Consider the following 7,227-nt stretch of genomic DNA (forward strand, 5'->3'; position numbering starts at 1 on the left):
GAGCTGACCTCACTTGATGACTGGTGAAAGCAAAGCTGCTTTTCTCTTTGTTTTTATAGTGTGATGTGATGAATGTATTTAAATGTAAGCTAATTTTACTCTCAACTTTGTTCGCAACTTATTTTGTTTCGTTAAAGTAAGCTGGAGACGACGGTTCGTTCTGCCGCATTTCAACAACCATGCATACACAGAGCATCGTAGTGAAGCTTGCAATGCGTGCGACTCCAGAATGCAAGTTATTATGAGCGACCGGAAGTAGTAACCTTGTCAATATGGCAGCAACCTATGACTTCTTTCTTACCTGCCCTTTTACGGTACAGAACGCAAAAACATGCATGGGAAGGAAGCTTGCTGGAATGAATGGAAGAATATTGTTACACTGCACAGCAATTTGCGATGTGGGAAGTCTGTGTCAGTGCAGTGTAAATTTCAGTTAATTAGTGTTTGTAAATAATTGTCTGTTATTTTGAGCAAGATATATTTATGAAGGCAAACGACATAAAGGAAAATAGAATTAAGACCGATAGAAACCAAAACAGAAGTAAAACAAAAATGAAGGATAGTTGTTTTTAGTTTTTTTTAATTTTTCCGAACCACCATGTATCCACTCGTACATGTCCTTCTTTCCCCGCAGCTCACTAACCTTTCCCACTCACTAATATGGACACTGCGAAACGGTACAATCGAAGTAAAACGCTGAGTTTCGAGAACGCTTCGACTAGAATCAAGTGGTTCCCATGCGCAATAGAAATGCATCAATTGATGCAAAACAGCAGGCAATCCAAGAATCCTGTAGTAGGCTTTTATTTATTTTTTTTACTATTATTCGCTTCTTTTAGTCGGTAGTCCTTAAACTTACTTCAATTATTCAGCTAAAAAGTGAAACGCGTTCATGGACGAAAACACTATTTTTTCTGAGTTGTCGAGGCTTCCAATGTTCCGCAGTGTAGTTCAATTTTGTGCTTATTCTGACGTTGAAGCTCTACCAACTTTGTTCAAATAAAGGTCCATTATCTAAGGAAGATTTACTCCAAATCTACAACCAAAATAAATAAATAAATTTAACTAGTATATACTGTCTTCCGACTCGACTTTCGACTTTTATTTGTTGAATGGAAGGAACGTGAGTCAGAAGAGATGATTGAATGGCTTGAGTGAATAAAGAGGCCAAGGGCTTCTTCTCTCTTCCTAGTCGTCCGTCCATCGCATGCTTGCATGCTGCTAATGTACAGTAATCATTTGAATTTTCTTTTAGCAGGTAGAGTCTCAGATAAATAGAGCAACAAGATTATTACTTATTCTGTTTTTCTTTTCATTTGTTTGGTTTTTTTTTTTTTCATTGGCTCTATTTACCCTTGCTCATTTACATATTCTGCTTTTGCTATCATTGCAAGCGCGAAAAGCAATAAATGCCGAATGAATAGTAGTTACCTTCCGCTGCCTCCTTCCTCTTACTGCATGAATTGTGGCTGCAAGCTATACAACTCGGAATATGATAGCTTTTATCAATTACTGACCTCACGCTGTGTTAGCATCTCCAGCAACTTTCTATTTTCTGTTTTTGATTTTTTGTCCTTTCTTTTCGAAGATTTAGTAGCATTCTTTTCATAATCGACAACCACAGTCTTTCTTTTCTTTTCATTTCATTGTTTGGAACTTGGCATTTAAATCTTAATTTTCCTTCAAACGAAAATAAAAACTAAAAAGAAAAAGCTGATACTGTTTTATGTGATTCTAGATTACAAGGTCAGAACTCTCGAATAAATTATTATCCATCCAAAAGGCAAACTAATAGATATTAACGTAGTTTCATTGAAGAGTTTGTGAGTTTACAACGATCTCGACAGTCGGCGACTCTCTATCAATATAATGATGTGCATTGTGTAGTGAGCCATTTTGATAACTAAACATTTTCAAACTTAAGAAACCCTTAAAAAGTACATCAGCGAACGTTATTATCAACGTTGATCACTATAATGAGCGAACAGTATAGGCATCAATTCCAGTGTTGTTTGGTCTTTATGAATTCATGCTGAATAACAACTTTCGTCAGTCACACAGCTCTTGCACACTGTCTGCGCGACCGATCAACCGTTGATGGTGATTATGGCCTGGATACCGCGGTATCTTGAGATTCATATATAATTTCGTGTATTCGGACGCGTACACAAATTTACACGCAGGTTTAAAATTTATATAGCGTGCATACAAATATAGTCAGTATAAATTCGAATATACACATAATTGTGTATATAAGGTTCATAGTCCTTACTGACACGTTTTTTAAGGAATGGAATCTCGTAGTGATTAATAAACATCATAGTTTACTCAGAAACAAATATTACTTTTCATCAAGCACATCATCATCAGCTTTGACTCACACACACCTGACGCATAATTAGAAAGTTTTAATCTTTCATTCCTAGAAGACACCGAATGTAGTTCCGCAGTGTCGTCGAAACGTACAGAAGTGCTTTTACTGCCTCCTAATTTTGAATTTTCTAAGCACTTTGTTGATTCTATTGAATACGACCAAAAATTTAATCTATTACCTAAATTACCCTCTTTCTCGGTTTTTCATTAATGGAATTACTATAGAAATGGTTTAGCAGCTTTTCTTCTAATTGCGGGCGGATTCCTTCCTTCTGTCAGAAAGCAATGTAGGAATCCAAACCAACCAAAAAGATATGTTCAATTAAACTGATTCTACTTTTAGCAAGAAGTTAGCTACTACGCTAACCTGACCATCCAGCTAGTATAATATATATACATATCTCTTTTACATAACAATTGCCCTTTCGTTCCAGATGCGCTAAATATAAAACTTTCCCAGTTTACGGAATTTATTTTTTTCCACTATATTTGTGGAATGACAAAGCGATCGTTTTGAACAAGAATATCATCTACTCACTCGCTTTGCGAAATAAACGGAAAACGCTGACACAACGTTATTATACCTTCAGGCTCTCGGGATTCACTAGATCTGTTGAAAATAAAGAGCTGTAACCATGGATAGAAATGATGTTTATTTTTAACAGCTTTAGAAATAGACTTTATACCTGCTGGGTTGTCTAATTGAAAATCCATTCCCTCCAGTTGTATCTATCTATCTGACTATACCATACCACACCATGGCCTAAAGTGTTCTATAAAAGAAAAAACAGAGACAGAGACAGAGACAGAGAAAAACAAAGACAAAGGAAAGACAAAGAGAGATTACATGGAAAATAAACTTGATTGTCTGCTGGAATACTACAGCTGGTACAATGCGTTTTATTTCGCTTTATAGACACCAAGTCATTAAGTGTCATTTCGTTTACTTGAATCTTTTGTAAGCTGTCTAGTTTTTTCTGCTGCTGGCATAAATTATTCCTAGTATATGATGGATATTTCGTACAAATAAATGTTTCGCGGGTTTCATACAACCTTCTTCCTCCTTGAGTAGAATAAACTATCACTTATACTTTGTTTACGTGTTTCTCGGTTGGCAAGACGAACATAGTCTGCTTGCTACTTCGATGTATTTTGCACTTCGAGTTATCATCCGTATCCCTACCGAGGATGAAAAAAAAAAAAAGAAAGAAAAATGTAAATTTGATAGATTGAATCATCAAGCAACCTTTTAGCTATTTCAAAGTAGACAAACGGATACTCCTCTCGCTAAATAGTAAGTAGACAAGTTCGGTGATATCGTGAGGTCAGCAGATGATGTCGCATTGTACACTACTTACTACTCCTCTACTAGCAGCAGTGGGTATTAGCAAACAGCAATAATTATAAAGATAAGTAGTAAAAGTAGTTTAGTTGTTGGCACAGTTAATCAATCACTCAGTCAGGTGGACTAGAAGAAGCCATAGATATTTATTCCATATTTGTTATTATCTGCTTCTTTTTTCTATTAGGAGTCCCCTCGCACTGTCAAAACTTTACAAATAAAGTGCGGGAATCACGGATAGATATAATACAGTATTCGATACCACCGTAGAATTTTTTGCCAAATTGAGATTGTTGTCTCACTCATTATGTTCGTTGGGTTGACACAATAATCGTCATCCTTGGTAGCTTTGTTTCAATTTTTTCATAAATGTACGAGAGTTCTAGTTGTCTGTTTGCGTAAATGCTCTCTTGCTTTCCTTTCCCAATCAGTTGGTTAATTGGTTATATATATTTATGTATATTGTATATTGTATATCGTATTTATATATGTGTAACGAGGTGTACGTATATGCAGAGCAGAAGAGGAGAAGAGCTGCGAATAACTCAAGATACGAGCGACGTGACGGACGTGAATTGCTTTGCAACGTCCTTTTTGGCTGATTTGTTATCCGTACGTACGAACGATTCCATGTCGCCAAGTTCTTCAATAATCAAAATACGATATGGAGCTCCCGTCTTAGTTTAAAACCATTTACTTGCTACGTAAATAAGAAAAAAGAAGGAAAAACTATTTATGCTGCTCGTTGCTAGTTAGAATGCGAATTCTACACCAAGGTATTATTAATCAAGTTAAAGCTATAATTGCAAAATGGGGGTATACGAGATTTTTTATTTGATAAAAAGCTAAAAAGCTTTTCCGATTCATGGCGAACGAATGTCATATGTGTGGTTGTCATGTTCCTCTTTTTGTGGTCATGCAAGCACTGTATATATCTTTCATAAGCAGACGGTATAAAATATTTTTCTTTGACTACCCCTTTATATTAAAGCTTCAATGGCCAGGCCACCTAACACAAATATATATAGTATATATAGCATATACGTTTGCATAACTAATTTCACAACTATATACACGCACATATTTTTTACCAATTATTTAATCATCTATTTATATTTAGATAGAGTCCTTGGTAAAGCAACGAGATCTCAAAAAGAGAAAGATAAATAAATAAAAACAATTAGAAAGTATTTTCTTATAATTGGCATAAAAAAGAAAAAGAATTCAGTGAAGACGAAAACTACCCAGGTGGTCTTTTTTTTTCTATTAAGTAAACGTTGGCTCTAATTAAAGTCTTTGTTAAATTACTGCAACGAGGGGATTCTCTTGGTATCGTCATTAACGAATATAGGTAATTCTTTGCAAGGAGCAGCAGTTTTAGTTTTTTTTATATATAAGGAGAAGAGATGTTTTATCTAAATGACTTTGGGAAGTTCACTTAGGCAAGAAATGCGGTAAAAAATCGGGTCTTCCGAATTAGTCCTTCGCTTCATTATTGTCCGGCTTGAGAGACGTTCAGTTCGGTTCGTTGGACATTAGGAATAATCGCAAGTGGAAGTTTCCAGTTTTATTTTCAGTATCATTATTTTAGAGATAAAATACGTACCGTCTTTTTCATGCTTGGTAATTATATCGATCGTTGCATTAATAAATCGTAAACAATATCTATAACGCACGAAACACTATTTTCTTAAATTATGGAAATATAAGATAATGCGTGCAAGGAAAACTTCAGATCTTAACATTTTGATTCTCTCGTTTCATGAATTTTTCATATAGTAAATTTACGATAGCAATCATAGTCTGGACTTTTATTGAAGACGAAAATTAGTGTTTGTTTCTAGTTTCTCAGTTATGATGCCTGGTTTCATTCAGCCAGCTCAATATAACTTAAATCAGTAATTATCTCATTTGGATACCCAAAGTTAGCATACATATAAAAGCAATAGTGTCGGCTGTCGAATGTTATCACTTTGGGTTATTTCCTTTGAAACATTACGGCGGAGTTAAATCAGGTGGTGCTTAAACCCATCCATACCTATCATGTGCTTACGCTGATAGATGTTCATACAATTCGACTTTCTTTCGGTTAAGAAATGAACCGTAATTATATCTCATGTAAATCACTACTAAGCTAAAATATATTTTTAAAGTACGGTGAATAATACGAGTGCTACCTATATAAGTGTGAAAAATCTCGAATGCTCTTTATGGTAACATTTCAGTGGAATATTTAGTTGTCGAGGTGCTCTACTCTCATGACTGAATTGAAACAAGTTTCGTTGGTTTCAGCTTATTATTTATTTTTTAATCGTTCGTTTTAGAATATATGATTCACTAATAAAACCGTTAAGTAGAAGGAGGTTGGTAAAAAACCTTAAGCTACGCTTAACTTCTATTATTCCTTCATGGTTTCTGCTTATAATTTTACTAGATATTGCGTTGCTTCCAAGTAAGGTTGACAATGTCTTTAGCTGCGTTTCGGTTTCGTGTTGGATAAACATCAAGGACCCCACAATTTCATACACATTTGCTAAAAATAGCCTTTTGCTCAAAATCTAAAGGAGTACAAGGACAAGTTGTAAACTAATTAGTAAGTGACATTTGACGCATTCAATTCATACGTTTTTTACTTGTAGACGACAATATTCCACCATCACCGATATTACCAGTTTATTCGTTTACTTACCTAATGTCTGCAATATACGTACACCTACTTTTTTATTTAGGCAAGGAAACGCATTGTGAAGAACTTAAGCTCAGAATACTACTTTTCAAGCCGTTGTGAGGAATGAGCAGTTATAAACTCGTTGGAGTGGTTTATATCAAAACATTTTGCTGTGCTTTTTATCGTTCATATAGAACTACCTATTATGATTCACTAGTTTGTTAAGGCTTACTTTTTTCTGTATCTCTTGAGAACTCTTATGAAGCAGTAGAAAAACGCAGAGGTCTTTTAGCTCCAATGGCTTTTTTACATTTGAGCTTATTGGGTTGTTTTACGATAGTTATTTAGGGACACGAATTAAAGATAAAAATTAAATCGATGATAGTATCGCAGAAGAATACTAGGTATTCACTCTGGCTAATACAGCAGATTTTGGAACTAGTTGTTAATTATCATTTTATAAATAATATATCGATATATTTTTTAAAATTTAAATATTCAGTCACTGGCTTACAACCTCAGCATGAACAATACAGCAAATAAGAAACAAAACAAAGAAAAAAAAAAAAAGGTTTTTTTTGCAGTGCTTGGATAATACAAAATAGAATCAGTGTTGATTTGCAAAAAAGAACTCCCAAGGCGAGACTCGAACTCGCAACCTTCTGATGACCTTTCATAAGAGTCAGACGCTCTAAACCGATTGAGCTACCCGGGACTCGTTATGATAATACCATCTGTGTAATTTTTTGCTATTTTATTAACTAGCAATCTTTGATGATTTAAAAGTCATGTTTGATAAAAGTTTTCTCTCCATGTTTGGATGGAGGATATATCAATATCATAA

General features: G+C 34.6%; 1 non-coding gene across 1 annotated transcript; it reads right to left on the minus strand.

Moving 5' to 3' along the window:
• Positions 1 to 7,014: 7,014 nt before the first annotated feature.
• Positions 7,015 to 7,098, minus strand: SOCG_16444. Its single transcript has one exon. It is a non-coding gene; the product is annotated as a tRNA-Lys (tRNA).
• Between the last annotated feature and the right edge of the window lie 129 nt (positions 7,099 to 7,227).

This window comes from Schizosaccharomyces octosporus (assembly GCF_000150505.1).
Source record: "Schizosaccharomyces octosporus yFS286 unplaced genomic scaffold supercont6.4, whole genome shotgun sequence".
Classification (NCBI taxonomy): domain Eukaryota; kingdom Fungi; phylum Ascomycota; class Schizosaccharomycetes; order Schizosaccharomycetales; family Schizosaccharomycetaceae; genus Schizosaccharomyces; species Schizosaccharomyces octosporus.